The sequence below is a fragment of the Toxorhynchites rutilus genome, chromosome 2, assembly GCF_029784135.1.
Source record: "Toxorhynchites rutilus septentrionalis strain SRP chromosome 2, ASM2978413v1, whole genome shotgun sequence".
NCBI classification, from domain to species: Eukaryota; Metazoa; Arthropoda; class Insecta; order Diptera; family Culicidae; genus Toxorhynchites; species Toxorhynchites rutilus.
In genome coordinates this window covers 38,335,105-38,354,338 of record NC_073745.1, presented here as the reverse complement: position 1 = coordinate 38,354,338, position 19,234 = coordinate 38,335,105, and positions in this window count along the sequence as shown.

The following is a 19,234-nucleotide window of genomic DNA, read 5'->3' as shown; positions in this document are numbered from 1 at the left end:
AGTGTAAATTATGAATGAAAATTAACTTTTACGAATCAAATTAGTATTCTATGTGAATGCAAATCACTTTTTTTCTGCAAGTGGTGAGAAAATCCCATACAAAAATTATGTCTGAAATTGACGTTATATTATAATAATACATTTTAGTAGGAATATCTGAAAATTCAGAGGAAGTAGGTTAAGTTAAGGTTAGGACTACGCGCTTCAACTAATTAAATAATACCAAGTAGATATTTTCATTCAAATTTTACCAATTGAAAATTGCCTTTTAGCCTTCTAATCTGATAGAGAATAGTTTGGATCCCAAACTCGAATGTCGCCACTAGCCATCGCGGATATTTTCGTTGTCTCGGGTTGAGGGCGATATTGACCATGTAAGGTGGAAAAATATTGATTGAGGTTAGATCAGATGTTGAAAGCCTAGCTGTCACAATATTGAAGACACTTATTGTCAATCCGGTTGATCGTGTAAGGTGCCCATTACACTTTGTTAACCATTAAATAGTGTCTCTCTACTTAAAATAGTATTGTTTCGCATGAGGAATGTGATTTTTGAATGCAATAAAGTCTTCTCTCCACTTAAACACAATAAAATTGACTTACAAATCCTTATCCATTGTAGAAAACTAACAATAGTTTAGACTGAATTTGGCTCAAATTCCGAACAGCGAAATGTGCAGAAATATTGTGGCAGGGATAGTCCAATCCACAGGATCTGCAAAAATCAACGGATGACTTTTATTTCGCAGTTTATTCTGGTTCAATGGATCAAGCTTCATAATCAATGGTTCATGCGTTCATGAGAGCAGGCCGCACTTCAGAAATCCATCGATCAATATTTGTACTATATTTTTCTCGTTTTGAAATTATTGCACCTACATTTTCAAAGAGTCAAAGAGCCAGGTAGCTTCCATTAGTTTCAAAAATGAAACGTCTAGTGATTGAACGGAATGAGTGAGGTTTGGAGGCAGATAAACCAAAATAATAACACACAAACAGAATTGAATCGTGTCGAAAGTCGTATGGGAGTGATGCTCATCGACACAAAAACATTTTCCGGAAGCAATACATTTGTCTTGACCAACCATGGAGAGAATGTGTTGGTTATATACTCGTAGAATGTTCCAGAGTTCATCCATTCACTATCAGTTCGTCCAACGCTTTTTGAATAGAGGATTTGCCATTCGCTTCGAGATGGTAGGATGTCGTTTCAAGAAACGCAGCATCCATACTCGTGATGGTATTCCATATTGAAATACCTTTCCTCATGTCATGTCTTCTAGCCAGCTCACGATCCCTTGCTCTTCAGTGGATGACAAAACAGTGGATTTTCCGGCAGCATCTATGCGATTAACGGAGTTTTTTTTCCCTATAGTACAGGACAGTTAGAGGAATAATATGCATCCTTGTTGCAGTTCGGAGACCTTTTGTCCTTCAAATCAGTTTTATTTTCGTTGATAAACTTACGAGTTTTCATGAAATTGTTGAATAATATTGGGTTGGGGAAAAAGAAATGTCGTATTTCTGATCGAAATTTGACGCTTTATTTAACATACTTAAAATTATCCAATTTAAGTCAAATATGTTATCCCCCTCCCCCTCCTTATTTGCAAAAAACTCAGACAGCCAGTTTTCGCCAGCCTCTTTTGAGGCCAACTTAGTATCACCAAGAGCGTTTTGCATGGGCTGGAAGAGATGATAATCACTTGGAGCCAGGTCCGGACTATACGGTGGGTGCAATAGGACATCCCATCCGAGCTCCCGTAGCTTCTGACGGGTCATCAAAGATGTGTGAGGCCGAGCGTTGTCTTGCTGGAAAACAACACCATTCCTATTGATCAATTTTGGCCGCTACTGGTCAATCGCCTGCTTCAAACGGTCAAGCTGCTCACAGTAGAGAACCGAGTTGAGGGTCTGGCCATAGTTGAACAGCTCATAGTGGATAATTCCCTTCCAATCCCATCAAACACACAGCAAAACCTTCCTGGCCGTCAATCCAGGCTTGGCGATGGTTTGGGCCGGCTCACCGCGCTTCGACCATGACTTTTTTCGCTTTAGGTTGTCGTACGTGATCCACTTTTCATCACCAGTCACCATCATCTTCAAAAATGGGTCGAGTTCGTTCCGTTTCAGCAGTACATCGCAGGCGTTGATTCGGTCTAAAAGATTTTTTTGCGTCAACTCATGTGGCACCCATACATCCAGCTTTTTTTGGAATCCAATCTTCTGCAAATGATTCCAAACGGTTTTATGGTCTATACCCAGTTCCTGGCCAATCGAGCGAGTGCTCGAATGCCGGTCTACCTGGATGATTTCAACGATTTTATCGGTTTCTACGACGATTGGTCTACCAGTACGGGGTGTATCTTCGATAGCCACTACACCAGAACGAAATCGATCAAACCAACGCTGTGTTGTGCGAATCTTTACAGTATCGGGTCCATGAACAACACCATTTTTTTCGGCCGCCTTCGTTGCAGTTTTCCCTCGCAGGTAGTAAAAACGTAAAATATGGCGAATTTCTTGCTTTGTGGACTCCATCTTTGACGCGCTATAACTTGAGACTGAAAAGGACAATCACAACACTGTCAAAACGACACTTGTAGCATAGATTGTTGTCTTTAAATGGTATTTAATAGTATGACCCGATGCGATAATTACAACACAAGATACGTTTAAGTGTTACCATATATTGACAATATACGACATTTCTTTTTCCCCAACCCAATATTAATTTTTTAATGAACTGCGATCAAATGAAAATTGACTCAATCGCACCCCTTAGAGGGGGTGACAATTTGTTAAGGTAGTGAATATTACTTACTATTAAGAATTATGTTTAGAAATCGATTTCTCAATAATTTCAAGACATTTTGACAACATGTAAGTGTCTTGAATGCTCTCATTAACTATCTCACGTTTCTAATTGAGAAATTCCGCAAAACTTTTCTCATTTTTTTCTGGTGAACTTGGAACATGTGAGATGCTCTTTAGTAGCTACTTCACAGTGTTCTGATAAATGCCCCATTTATTGAACACCGATATCAAGTTGCTTATTTGATTGTCCTTAAGGTTTTCAATTAGCGGCTTCAGCAGTCCGGAAAAATGTGACTTATGTGGCTTAAGTTATCGCTAAGGAAACGTTTTTCTTCATATACGTGCGAAGAATTTGCCTCCAATTCCAATTCATAGGTCCGAAAAAAGCGGTGTAATAAGTGTTGAATTTGGAGAAATGCTACTAATTGTGAGTGTATTGGTGTATTTTTGTATATACATTGCAATTTAGTTGTATATGTTAAATGTTATGCTTGACCCATTCTCACCCCCACTCAGCTAAAATAAGAGATTATTTCGAAAATGTTGAAATTTCAATGGAAAAAACTTTTTTGATGTTCAAAATCAGCAATTGATGCGCATGAGATTTTTCTGGGATGTTATTTGATGGCTATCTGCACATCAAGCTTTGATGAATTATTAAATAAGAACTATTTGTACTACAATATTATGCATGTAGTGAAAATATGTCTCCTATTCAACGGCTCACAGCTTTCAAAAATATTCGCAATATTTGTCAAGATATTACTAATAGTAACTTTCTCTGTTTTTGACCCTATCTCACCCCCATCGACTGCATATAGTTTACACTCATTGCGGCGCGAAGAAAATTGACTACAGACGAAATATCCTCTTATTTCGCCATATTTCTCTCGTTGACAGCTGTTATTTGATCACGGATACCTACACCCAAAATTAATTTTTAGCACAAGTTATGACATCCCGATTTATTACATTTAATGAGCTGAAAAATAACAGAAAATGTTCTACTCCCCAATACATGTATATCATTTGTATAATATATATGCTAGAGCCAATATGAGCGAGCGAAACAGGAGACACATTTAAATAAAAGCATATGAAGGCTTTTCGTATAGTTTGCCAAATACACGGCCCAGACAGAGAAAGATATATTCTCGTTCATGTTCTTCTTTATCCTCTTAGAAAACACTTTCCAACTTCATTTTATGATGAGGTGTAATATTATCACGCTTCTATAGAATAGCGCTAGCAGCTATATGGATAGCGTGGTCGTGTGAAATAGATTTGCATTATAGCCGGCCTTGATTCGATCCCCATTGACGGCGTATGGACTTTTTTTTGGCACAATTCCAAATGAAATGAGAAAAGAAACCAGAAAGAGATGTCTGCTCGCATACATACAAACCATTTTTAAGCTTTTAAAACAGCTCATTATTCGCGCATTCGACCCTCCAGCACACGAAATGGCATCATTTCTGCCAAAGATGAAATGTTTTTTGCCAACGCTAGTTTGGGTGTAGGCTACCTGTTGCTGCCAAATTTGTTGTAATCGTACTATACAGCTAAGATAAGATCAGACAATAGGGGGTCTTTTACGGACCAAATTTCTGTCAGATACGGACCAAATTTCTGTCAGTCGTTCTGATTTCTGATTGGTCGATTTCGATAAATTTTGTAAACAAAGTCGATTTTTCCAGTGTTGCCAAGAAAAATAAATTACGTTGGGTTTGTATTGAATTTAGAGAAAAAATGAATTTAATTGATATTACGATACTTAGTTTAGAGGAAATGTGAAGGAATTGTATACACGTTTTACCTAATTATTTTGTTACTATATTTTGATTGAATTGAAAAATTTATATATATATATATATATATATATATATATATATATATATATATATACATCCATTTCATGTCAAACCGATATAGTGCTCCTCAGATTTCCATGAAAAGTGGTAGTTTCTTTCTTTATTGCAAAATATTAGACCCGTATTTTTTATTTTTTCGTTAGGGTGACCTTTTCTTATTTTAGGGTGGTCCGAAAAATCATTTTTTTCAACTTTTTCCTAAAAGTGCCTTTTTTAAAAATTCATAACTTTTGAATCACTGAACCGATTTAGATGATCGATATATCAAATTGAGGCCAATTAATCTTTTTTGGAAAAATATTAGGCTTGCCAAGAAATCGAATTTTGTTTTCGTAACTATTGATTGTAGTTGTTTTTTGTTATTTTTATGTTTTTTGTTTTTATGTTTTTATATTTTATGTTTTTTCTTGAAAGCTGAGGATTTATTACATAACATATCTCGATATCAGATAGGCTTTTTTTGTGTTTTTGAGTGACTTTTCAAAGTTAACCGGTTGTCCGTAAAATCATTTTTCCACTCTTATCCAAAAATAATTTTTTGCAAAAATTTATTACATTTGAACTACTGAACTGATTGAGATGATCGACATATTAAATTGAAGCCAATAAGCCAATCTTTTTTGAAAAAATATCACACTTACCGGAAAGATAGGATTCTAGTCGCATAGGTCTAGTCTAGTCACATAAGACTTTATGTTGTAGCAGCTCGAATATATCTTCAAGAATACCTACAAAATATCATTTCATATATTAACATGCGATGAGACATATGATTATAATTACATACCAGGACTGAAACGAACTCCTTCAATTTGGCGTAGTAGAGTCCTCGTGGATGGGAACCTTTTTGAATAAGCTTGTCGTATCCACCTTGACATGCAAACCGAATTTGTAAATTTTCCGTAATCGTTTCATTGGACCAACGTTTCACTTTTTTAACCTCTCCTGTTAATAGCTTAATTTGATCTTCTCTGAAAAGCTTCTTCAAGGGTTGTTTTCCACGAATTCTCGAGGTCAGATATCCGCATTTTTTCTTCCATTGTTTTACAATTCTATTAACGGTTACATCAATATAAAATATTAGAAAATAACATATTTTTTGACACACTACCTTTTCAGCTTGGAAATTTGATGTTTCAAACGAAATATTTCTTCCTGTAGTTGTTTATCTCCTTCATATACGTCAACCAAATCATAATTGTTCTCAATACTTTGTATCTCTTCCCATTCCTCATTCGCGGATGCAGCTAAGGTCGGAATTTTCGTAACTCCTTTTTCATTGTATTTCCCATCAACAAAATGAGCCTGTATATATACTAGTATTAGGATATGTTTTAGAATTAGTTTTTAATACTTACGCTACATATTCTTGTGCTTGATTTGATTTCAAAGAATGGAACTTCTAATTCACTGTTCACGCAAAATCGAATCCATTCTTTCCGAATATTTTTGTCTTGAGGGAACCGATAAAATTTATACTCAGGATGAGTATCCGTCCTTCGCTCACAATTTAAGGCTTTACACTTCATTTTTATTTTTGAATTACGTTTTGTATGAATAAAATGGCTTCCTAACGTTGTTTTGGTTGTATTTGATAGATAGAATGATATTTGATTTTGGTTGTAATAAGATAGAATGTTCTGGTCCAGACAATGAGAATCTGCATAACGCTGTAACGGTTGTCAGATTAGATTTATTTGCTAAAAAAAATCCCAAATTTGTTTTGGAAACGATTATATTATAGATATGGGTATTTAAAAGACTTATTTTATCCTTTTAAAGCATATTTTTGAGATTGTCTATTTGAAAATATGCAATAATCATTGAATTCGCACCAACCAAATGTTACGATTCATTAAAATAGAAATTTGAAAAATCCGATATTTTATAATATTTGGCAGCTCTGGCATCTTCATGTCATGGCTTCGTTTTTGGACGACGAAGAAGAGTAAGAAGCCAGTTGTCTGGTCTTGTCTTAGCTATACAGGACCGATATACAGTTATTTGAATTTCAGTGCAAAACTACCACACGCACCCTGTTTTTGCGGGAAGTTTTATTTATTACTTCAATATGAAGAAAAAAGCTGCGGAAAGTCATCGCCTTTTGGTGGAAGTTTACGCGGCCGCGCGGAATATTCACGGCCAAAAGGTTATGCTGTCTATTTGGTGGGACCAGCTGGGTGTGGTGTACTATGAGCTGCTAAAACCGAATGAAACCATTACGGGGGACTTCTACTGACGACAATTGACGCGTTTGAGCCGTGCACTGAAGGGAAAAAACGGCCACAATACGAGCAAAGACACGATAAAGTTGTTTTGCAGCATGACAACGCTCGGCCGCATGTCCGTGCTCTCCAGACATTGCTCCGTCCGATTACAATCTTTTTCGATCGATACAACATGGCCTGGTTGACCAGCACTTCTCGTATTTTGATGAAGTCAAAAATTAGATCGATTCGTGGTTAGCCGACAAATCGGCCGATTATTTCCGCAAAGGAATCCGGGAATTGCCAGAAATATGGGAAAAAGTTGTGACTAGCGATGGGCAATACTTTGAATATTAAATTTGTAACCATTTTTGCAGAATAAACCAATAATTTTTTAATAAAAAAACGAAGAAACTTACCGATACTCCTATTATTTTGCCGTTTTTTGTTTGTTTCATTCTGTTGTAAGTAGCAGAGTTTAAATAATAGGGGTCAACAAAGAAAAAATTGGTACATTTTACAGTTTTTCTTTGAGACGAAAATGCAAGCCAGGCCACTGAAATTGTGAATGCTGTTTATGGTGCCGATACTGTAACAGCTAATTACGTTCAATTTTGGTTTGGTCGATTCAATTCAGACATTCTTGATGTTGTAGATGCGGCAGCAATGGTCAGAATTGGCCAACAAAAGAGATGTTGGCCAATGATAAAAGTTCCAAAAATCATAAACTCCTTAGAAAATTTTCTTCTTCATCTATATACGTACTTCGTTGTAGAAGACAAACCAGGTAAATTTAGGGATGTTTAATTATTTAATCTATTTTCTATTTAATTTAAAAAAAAAATGTTTTTTTGACTTATTCGGTCAGCCTATCTATTTGTGCAAAATGTCACGAACCGCACTGTTTATCAGTTCGAAATATGTACAGAATCACCACCACAAGCGAATCTGTTGTCCGATTAAGATGATTGTATTATGTTTCATTGGGTCCATTCGCGTTGGAATCCTCCTTGGTCAAGCAGCATTCATTCACATTCACTGCAGAAGCAAAACAAAAGTCAGCTGATTCGGTTGGCAAATTCATTTAATAAAAATGGTAAGTATTTGTTCAAATCCTGGCTGCGCTATTTGAATTACAAGTAATACTCGGTGATTTATGATCCAGTCGACTTAATTAATTGCAGAATAAACAACGCCGCTACTGCGTAATCGGTGCCGGTGTGGCGGGCATATGTGCGGCAAAATGTGCTCTACAAGAAGGTGGTAGTGATGCCCAGGTGATAGTATTCGAGCAGACCGATCAGCTTGGCGGAACCTGGGTGTATACGGATGCCACCGGGGAGGACAAGCATGGGTTGAAGATTCACAGCAGCATGTACAGCGGATTGTGGACAAATCTTCCGAAGGAGATCATGGGTTTTCCGGATTACGAAATGTGCCAGCAGAGACGGTCCTATATACACTCGAGTGAAGTGTTGCAGTTCGTCAAAGAATACGCCAGTCACTTTGATGTGGTGAAGCACATTAAGTTCGAACATCTGGTGGAAGAAGTGAAGCCATCCGGGAGCGGCCAGTGGGAAGTCACGGTGAAGGATCTGAAAAGCAATCAATCGGAAAAGTTGTTTTTTGATTATTTGTTGGTTTGTAATGGACACTATTTCTTACCTGTGATCCCAGATTATCCTAGTCGAGACACTTTCACTGGCGTTCAACTTCATAGTCACGATTATCGAAAGCCAGACAGTTTCAAAAATCTCAAAGTACTTGTGATCGGGGCTGGACCTAGCGGGAAGGATCTAGTGTTTGCAGCAGCCTCGCAAGCCGATACCGTTTTCTTCAGTCACCACGTTCACGGGAAGCTGGAAGGAGTAACCTTCCCAGCGAACGTGGTTCAAGTCACAGATGTTGCGCGTATGCACGACACGCAGGTCGAATTCAGCGATGGAACGATGCAAACGATCGATTTAATACTCTACTGCACTGGCTATCGCTATGGCTTCCCTTTTTTACACGACGATTGTGGAATTACAATCGATGATAATTGGGTTAAGCCCTTATACAAACACGTTTTGAACATCAATCATCCCACGATGGCATTCATCGGCGTTCCATTCTACGTATGCACCACTCTGATGTTCGATCTGCAGGCGCGATTCACGATGAAGTATTACTCCGGATCGAAAGCACTTCCTTCGAGAGAGGAAATGCTAGCGGATCACGCAGCGGAAATGGATGCCCGATGGGCGAAAGGCTATAGCAAACGGCAGGCCCATGCGATGGGTGGAGAAGTTCAGGGCGCGTACTATGTTGATCTGGCAAAAACTGCCGATGTCGAACCGATTCCACCGGTGATGACGAAGATGCACATCGCCAGCAATCGAAGGAAAAACGAGGATTTGAGGAATTATAGGAACGATGTTTTTCGAGTGGTGGATAAGGAGGAATTTGAGATTTTATACGACGAAGAATTAGCGGACCGTCACCTCTGATGTCATTGATTTGTGGGTAGAATGTACGCAGAATGAATAAAATGAATTTAGTTTATAAGAGCTGTTTTTGCGAGATGTTCTACAAACTGATATTATAGATGACTCATATTATTGATTGTGTTACAAATCAACAAATATACATTCTGTCAAATATATACCGGTAATTTTAAATGTTCAACCTGAACATTTTCAATTTTTTCAAGTTGGTACTACTCAAATTTGAGCGCGATCTATTGTTTAGTTAGTTTATAGCATCAAGTACAATTTTTTTTTGTACTTGATATGAATTGATATTGGGTTGGCGAAAAAGAAATGTCGTATTGTCAATATATGGCAACACTTAAACATATCTTGTGTTGTACTTATCGCATCGGGTCATACTATACGGCTATTTAAAGACGACAATCTGTGCTACAAGTGTCGTTTTGACAGTGTTGTGATTGTCCTTTTCAGTCTCAAATTATAGCGCGTCAAAGATGGAGTCCACCAAGCAAAAAATTCGGCATATTTTACGTTTTTACTACCTGCGAGGTAAAACTGCAACGAAGGCGGCCGAAAAAAATCGTGTAGTTTATGGACCCGATACAGTAACGATTCGCACAGCACAGCGTTGGTTTGATCGATTTCGTTCTGGTGTAGTGACTGTCGAAGATACACCCCGTACTGGTAGGCCAATCGTCGTGGAAACCGTTGAAATCATCCAAGTAGACCGGCATGTGAGCACTCGCTCGATTGATCAGGAACTGGATATAGACCATAAAACCGTTTGGAATCATTTGCAGAAGATTGGATTCCAAAAAAAGCTGAATGTATGGGTGCCACACGAGTTGACGCAAAAAATATTTTAGACCGAATCAACGCCTGCGATGCACTCCTGAAACGGAACGAACTCGACCCATTTTTGAAGAAGATGGTGACTGGTGATGAAAAGTGGACCACGTACGACAACCTAAAGCGAAAAAAGTCGTGGTCGAAGCGCGGTGAGCCGGCCCAAACCATCGCCAAGCCCGGATTGACGGCCAGGATGGTTTTGCTGTGTGTTTGGTGAGATTGGAGGGGAATCATCCAATATGAGCTGCTCAACTATGGCCAGACACTCAACTCGGTTCGCTACTGTGAGCAGCTTGACCGTTTGAAGTAGGCGATTAACCAGAAGCGGCCAGAAATGATCAATAGGAATGGTGTTGTATTCCACCAGGACAACGCTCGGCCTCACACATCTTTGATGACCCGCCAGAAGCTACGGGAGCTCGGATGGGATGTCCTATTGCACCCACCGTATAGTCCGGACCTGGCTCCAAGTGATTATCATCTCTTCCAGCCCATGCAAAAAGCTCTTGGTGATACTAAGTTGGCCTCAAAAGAGGCTGGCGAAAACTGGCTGTCTGAGTTTTTTGCAAATAAGAAGGGGGGTTTTATAAGGGGGGGGATAATGAAGTTGCCTTCTAAATGGAAACAAGTTTGCGAACAAAACGGCGCATATTTGACTTAAATTGGATAATTTTAAGTATGTTAAATAAAACGTCAAATTTCGATCAGAAATACGACATTTCTTTTTCCCCAACCCTATATCAAGTTGATATGAATAATTCTTCTTGGTCAAAGATTTTGCGTGAAACTTTGTGTCACAGACAAAATTTCTTGTACTGAAACGTTGGAAATGTTGCAGAATACATTTGGTGACTCAATCATATGGTGCTCTTTTATCATATTTTGGTTGATTTTGGGATGAGAAAAGTCGCAGCACGACTATTATCAAAAAAGTTCATTTTTCTTCAAAAATTTCATCGCAATCAAGTGACTCAAAATATGCTTGAACGATCAAATTCTGATTCCATGTTCATCCAACGCATAATTACTCTCCAGATACGGTCCCGTGTGACTTCTTCTCAACTTCTTCTCAACATGGACATGGAATGAGCATGTAGTGGCCTCAGCCAAATTTCTTTTTACATACACACATACAGCTTAATTTTCTTTGCATACTCCGAATTGTATCCCATCTAAAGAGTTTAAGTGTGCTCCCGTGGCCGAGTGGCGTCATAACTAACATGCCGGGTGTTCGGGTTCGATTCCCGTTCTGGTCGGGGGAATTTTTCGTCAAAGAAATTTCCTCCGGCTTTCACTGTGATCACGCGTATTCTAGAGCTTGCCACTCAGAATGCATTCAAGGCGTGTTATTTGGCATAGAAATCTCAACTAAGTACTAATAAAAATGACCAAGTAATACTACGTTGAGACGGCGAAGTTCCTCTAGGAACGTTAGTGCCATTGAAGAAGAAGAAGAACCATGCTCTCATTATTAGTTTGCTCCTCTCTTTTCTGGACACAGTTGCGGTAATGGAGTGTGAAAAATGTGAAAAACTGAGAGAGGTGTTAATCGATCTTCGATCGATCGAGGTGCAATAAAGGTTTCTATGGTGGTTAGACACTCCACCCCCTCTTAAAGGGGGGTCGGGGGGTCTGTTGTCTGCCAAACGAAAGAATCACAAATTTCTGAATTACTCGAGAATTAATCAAGCAAATGAAACTAAATTTGGTATGTGAAGGTTTTAGGGTGCGAAAAATGTTTTTACGGTGGTTAGATACTCCTCCCCCTCTCTAAGGGGGGGGGGGGGGTGTGGAGAGGGACCATACAAATGAAGCATACATTTTCGCAATATGCAATATGCAATAAATGTTTCTATGGTGGTTCGACACTCCTCCCCTCTCTTAGGGTGGGCTGTCATACAAATGAAAAACAAATTTCTGCATAACTCGAAAACTAATCAAGCAAATGGAATCAAATTTGGCATGTGAAGATTTTAGGGGGCACGAAACGTTTCTTTGGTGAAAAGACACTCCTCCCCTCTCTCTAAGGAGAGAAGAGGGGAGGGGTCTGTCGTTAATTCTATCATATTTTCTGGATCAACCATGTAACCATGTAACGGAGAAACATGTTAAAGGGTGTGTCACATCAAATTGCATGACGGAAAAAACGCTGTAGAAATTTAATTTTTAGGAATTATATCTTCAGCTTTCGCTTATAATCAGATAAGAGTGTATAGATCACGTTGGCCATGCTTCACTGTCAATTTTTCGTAAATTTGGAAAAATGTCGTCGAACGAAAAAGAGCGTCGTGAATTAATCCTGTGCACTCATTTCGAGAATCCGGAGTTGTCACATCGGGACATCGGTAAGATGCTGGGAATCGTCCAATCCACGGTCAGCAGAGTACTGAAACGATACATCGAGAACCTAACCATCGACCGGAAGGTGAAGAACGGCAAAAATGGATGCTCCGTCAGTAAAAAAGATTACAAGCGCGTAGTTAAGCAGTTTAGACGTGATCCGAGAAGTTCTATCCGGGATGTCGCCAATAAGCTGAATTTGTCAACTTCATTCGTCCAGCGGACCAAGCAGCGGGAGGGCCTGCGTACATACAAGGTTCAGAAAGCTCCTAACCGCGACGAAAGGCAAAACATGGTGGGGAAGACGCGAGCCCGGAAGCTGTACACCGAAATACGTCAAAGCGGACTTTCGTCAGCTGCCGGGCCTGTTGTTCTTCTCCGCAGAGGACAAATTCAGCGTTCCGGAGGAGATTCGCAAGCAGACACTATCCAAGTTTGCCAAAAAGTACATGGTGTGGCAAGCGATCTGCTCTTGCGGAAAGCGGAGCGCCCCCTTCGTGATGACCGGCACGGTAAACGGGCAGGTTTACCTTAAGGAGTGCCTACAGAAGCGCTTACTACCATTATTGAAGCAGCACGAGGGCCCGACCATCTTCTGGCCGGATCTCGCTTCGTGCCACTATTCAAAGGACGTGTTGGAGTGGTACGAAGCCAACGGGGTCACCTTCGTGCCAGCGGAAATGAACCCGCCCAACGCGCCGGAGCTTCGCCCAATAGAGAAATATTGGGCGATTATGAAGCAGGCCCTCCGGAAGAACCCAAAAGTTGTCAAATCGGAGGCGGAGTTCAAGAGAAAATGGATTTTTGTTCAAAAAAAAAAACTACAACCTGACGTTGTACAGAACCTTATGGACGGGGTAAAGAGGAAGGACTTGGGCTTGAAGTATGAATAAAAAGAAAATGCCAAAAGTTGTTTAATAGTTTTTATTTTACTGTCTAAAATTTTCAAAAGGATCGGTCTACTGGGCGAATTTCTACAGCGTTTTTTCCGTGATGCAATTTGATGTGACACACCCTTTATTTGCAAGTGGTTGAAAAATCTTGAACGAGAATTGTGTCTGAAAATAATCTGATATTATAATGATGAGTTTTGGTAGAAGTACTAAGAATTTTTTAGTAAAAGCTAAATTCAACGGGGTCGATTAGAAGATCAATCAACGAACAGTTCTGCGATTGGACTCATGAACTTGCGCTTAGTAAGAAAACATGAATGTTTGTATTTATTGATAACAAAAAACAAATTCTGGGCGGGACGAAGTCTGCGGGTCAGCTAGTAGATTCATAAATTCGTCAATTCTTTAACTTATTCAATCCTTCCCGTCGTCGCAATCGGAGATCGATAAAGAATACGCTCGAAGACTTACGGAATTCTCCGTAGGTCCGATTGATTTCTGATTGCTCTCGGTGACTTTCTCAAGTTTACTAAAGATAACTCTCCATCGCTACGAATAGGATTGAATGCAGACTATGCACTTGGAATAATGGAATATATCGCCGGTCCGATTGTTTTTAAAGCAGTTCTATTGGTTATCATCTCAGGTTTCCCACAGCAAACTCTTCACCGTCGCAATTGGGTTGAGATGAAAAGGAAATGCGGTGAGTACGATTCGATGGGAATCGTTAGAATATATAGCCGGTCTAATTATTTTACAGGTTTTCTTTGAGCCATTTGGTAAAACATTGAATAGTTGTATGTTTACATGTTAAATTCATTCAGTGTGTTCTTTGCGCGATTTCGTTGGTTCAGGTCAATCACGGAGAACAACTTAGAATTGTACAGTCTACCCAAGCTCAAGCTCAAACGATTCGGTAATACTTTTTTGATGCCGAATCTTCTTTGTCGTTTTTATCGATTGCTTTCAATTGAATTTGAGTTTTTACCGCACTGCCTCGCACTTACCTGATTTTTCAATTACCTTCTGGTCCATTCTATCGACATTTCCGTCAGTCATCGGCTGACCAGGACTGCACTTGTGGAATCCACCTGCAGCGATCCTTTGGAAATGAGGCCTCCGCCACATTCCGCAGCTACACGTGATGCGATGTGTCACTCTCTAGAGACGCCCAACGTAACTACTTTCAATATTCCTATAATGAATTTTTATTGATTAACAGGATTATCGAACAAACTATTATAGCATAAACGTATATTTGACAATGAGGCTTCCAATTTGCCACGAGCTACCACATTTGACCCATTTGGTAAAACATTGAAAAGTTGTATGTTTACATGTTAAAAACAAAACCCTGGATGAACTCTCATTCTTCATTCCAGGTATTACGGAGTGAAAGTAGGAACCGACTCATCGGTCTCGTGATATGTCGTAATAAGGTGAATGTTGTAAACAGTTTCATACAAACTTCGCTTCAGACCGTGACAGCAAAGTTTGAAAAACTGCCAAATTCCAATGAACCTCAATGTGCAATGCTTTTTACCATCCACGAATATATTTTCAAAAATGAGTGCATGATTAACCCAATTACGACCAAGCTGTAAAAAATATTTTTTTAACGAAAGCCATTGGTGTAATGATCATTATTGGCATTATAGAAACCCCAACAAAAATATTGGCCAAAACCTACATTTTTCTTCCTGTAGGAGCTTCAATCCAATGGTTTTTCTCCTACATCACGATGTATGTTCTTTTATCACAGTAATTCTGTAAAAAAGTTTACTTATATTCGCATTTTATTAGGTTTTGTTTTTTGTTAGGCCATATATTTTTCGCACATAGTTGTTTTAAATCGAATTTATTGCCCAAAAAAGTTGAACAAAAATGATGGTAAGTAGTAGCGGATGAACTAAGCTATCATTTGATGCCAAAACTTTAACATATGGTTGCTTTCCAGAGCCATGAAAAATGATCAAAGTAGCTGTTCGATTTTTCGAACGCCTAATATGGCCTAATATGGGTTAAAATATTTGAACGGAATGAGAATATTTACATTTGTTGCACCAAATGAATAATTGAAATAAAGATAACACACTCGAACTGAACCTAAGAACGAACAGTACGTTCAACGATTATATATGATCAGCGCAGCGCATATTCATCGCTTGATGAATGAGAAACATGGAAGAATATAAACTTCTAGCACCGAAAGCGATCACGACGTTTTAGTTCGCATGCTCATATATCATGAAGTGCTAATCGAAGCAGAATTCTCTCGTTCTCGTTTCTGTCATGATTCGTAGTGAATTATTCAGTGAAACGTTCATTTGACAAACACTGCCTAGTAGTATAACAGAGATAATATGGATTATTTCGTTCAATCAAACTTCCCTCTTCCATGGTTTTTCGAATGAATCCTAACTTATTTTTGCTCATTTTAACCAAACGGATAGTCTGGGATATAATCACCGGCGAAACCTTTTCTTCATTTGATTAATGTATCTTATGCAGAAAACCAGATCATTGTTTGTTATGTTTTGACCAACGTTGGTGGTGAGAAAGAGATTAATTCAATTTCTGCATTCTACTATAATACTTATATTTTTATTTTGGTATATTGTGAAAATCAATCTGAAAAATCTCGATGATAATAAGAGATATTCATTGAATAAATGCTTCACATGATCTCACCATTTGGAGTAGGTATCGTGAAGTATCTTGTCCTTGCTTGAACCAAGTAAATGTCGTGTATCTACGAAGGTCGTTCAAAAAATAAGTTTCAGTGCCTCAGAAATCGCGGAAAAATTCAGTTAGAACAAAAAACAAGGTGATTTTCGTAATCTACGTTTTATTTTCTATTTTTCTACATAATCGCAGTAACTTCGAGGCATTTTTCATAGCGTGGCACGAGTTTTTCCATTCCGAGCGCGAAGTGCGTAGCGTCCAACTTTTTGAAGTACGATGTAACTGCGTCACGAATTTCTTCAGTGTTATCGAATCGTTGACCACCGAACGTCTGTTTCATCACCGGGAATAAGTGATAGTCGCTAGGGGCGAGGTCTGGGGAGTAAGGAGGATGCTCGAACACAGTCCAATTGAATCTTTTCAATTGCTCTTGAGTTACGCGAACAGAATGGGGGCCGCACATTATCGTGGATGACGAACACTCATTTCGTCAATGATCCTGGATTTTTGTTCTTAATCGGTCCAAAACTTTACAATAGTACGGTGATGAAACAGGCGTTTGGCGGTCAGGTGTGGATATGGCTTGATTCAATTGAAGTCCGGAAGCTGATTTTACCTGTAGTGGTCCTGGTAGTCAATCATTGATTTTTTTTGCTACAGATTATTTGAAAATTTATCCTCTCACTGTAATGGCTTGAAACGTTTAGAAACCCGGAATTACTGTTCATTTTATAGCAGCGATCAAAGTAGGCGTATCTAAAATTTTGACAGCAAATTGTTTGGAAGACCTGTATCTTTCGATGGTCAACATTTCACGTTGATCCGTCTTGTTTTGAAAAAGTTGTGCAAGATGCCAAAAAAAGAAATTTTATATACTCGCAATAAAAATTCACCGTAATCAGGTAGTAAAATCTCGAAATCACTGAAAGTGGCTAAATCGACGACCGACTGGAACGATTCCGTGAGCGTATAACTGTTGTTCGGATGGACCAGAAGACGAGCGGAAGCTCGAGAGTGGTACAAAAAAGTTTTGAAGAAGTGATTTCAGATGGATTTCAAACAGTTCTCGTGTCTGAAATTGTTTGCCAGAGAAGGTATCCACAGCAAATTCAAGTTTGTTTTCGCTGATTTGCAGCTGTGGACAGAAGCCCATTGTGTTGTTCTCACAAACGTACGAAACGTACTTCGTTTATTAAGGCTCACAAAGGTCACAAAGGAAAATACTAAAATTCATATAACTTTTCGATATTTTTCCAGCAAAGAACAAGAAAATATCTGCATTTTGATATACAAACATTTTTGTACCTTTGACCATTAACGAGATACAACAGTTTTGTTATTCCGGATTCTAAGGGCCTGATCACGAACGTCACTTCACGGTGAAAACGAAATGAAGTCCATACAAATTACATACAATTCATTTCGTTTTCACCGTGAAGTATCGTTCGTGATCAGGCCCTAAGGCCGATTACACATTATCCGGTTTCAGCCGGAACGGTTTGAAACCCAAATGGCAAATTTCGACCGTACCAACTTCTTTACGGCGCCGTGATGCAGCCGTCTACTGCGACTACAATGTCCGGCCCCGGACAAGCATTATACGCGATGACAATAGTGCTGTGCCGACGTCTGGAGACATCAGTTTGAGAAAGCAAATCATCGTCTATAAGATTATTAGACCTTAAAACAGTTTTAAGTTGCTTAATTTATGAATGAAAATTTTTACTTCATGTTATTTTATTACTTCAAACACGTAGTACTGACTTTTATTTAACCATTTTTGTATAATTTTTTTCATATTTTCACTGAAACTCATAATCGTAATATAAAAACATCATCAAACACAGTTCTTGTTCAGAGGGGTTTCTCCACTTGCAAAAGAACGTGTTACTCCATTACGAAAATAACATATTTTATAAGAAGAAGGTAATTTTCATTTATAACTTTTATTTTCAAACATGTGTTTATTGCACCTAAAAATCTATTATCACTATCATTTCCCAAAAGCAGAGTACGAAGTTCCATGCCATCAGCGCGGATTGACAGTTGTTTGTCATGTCTGTTAGTATTAGTACAATTCAGGCAGTTTTTCGTCCCATGTATTAGTATATGTGTGCTATTGACGTTTGTTTGTTGTTTTTGAAATTCAGAATTTGCAAGTGATATGGATGGATTTCTACTTTACTCCTTTATTTCGCTGCTGTGGAACAAGTTTAGTGATGCAGGTTTCTGCTCAAAGCAAAGCTATGGTCAGCGATTTTATCGAGCTGAATGTGAAGGTCAGTTTTCGTTAATTTTAACACACCAACAATAGCTCTCTACTCATATTCTTATTGGGTATTCCACACAGTTCGACCTGACCCGGAAAGCGATCGATGACAGGGCTCGGCTCGAGGAGCTCAAGACCAAACTGTCTGCCATGTGACCGGTGATCAAGATGTTCTCCTGCCCGATGCAGAAGCATCGGCTCTGTCAGAGCGAAATCATCCAGCGGTTGGCATATCTGATTCGGTCAATAATCCTAGGATCCGCGTATTGATAACTATGTGTTGATGCGAAATGCGCTCGAGAAGCCGTCCCTGCCCCGGGAGTACGCGATCGAGGAATTGCGAAATATGCTGAGCGCGAATCTGGATGAGAATCTTGCGGAAGCAGCGATGAAATAGTTTTTGAAGGAAAATTATGTTGTTTTAATCGTAAAGATTCATACTGCAATGGTGGAATAAAAAGACACTCTAGAATAGATGGATTATCTCGTAGGCAAATTCTAAGAAAATCACAGGAAGTGAATAAATAATTGAGTAGTGCCCTTAGCTTACGAAATGTTTTTTATTGGTTCATTCAAATTCTATTGGAAATATGTGGCAACAGAGCGTATTGATTGAATAATACTGTTTGTGTAAGTTTGGAAATAAAACAATTTAGCGTATGGATAAATACACCGCAACTATTCTGAAATGGGGCGAGAAGATTCACACCTTCGACCGCTCGATCGCACCTATCGGTAATAATACCGTTCTGATGCAGGGTGCGCGTCATTTTCGCAAGAACCGCCGTGTTCCTGGTGTGCCACATTTCAACACGGCCGTATATACTCTCCA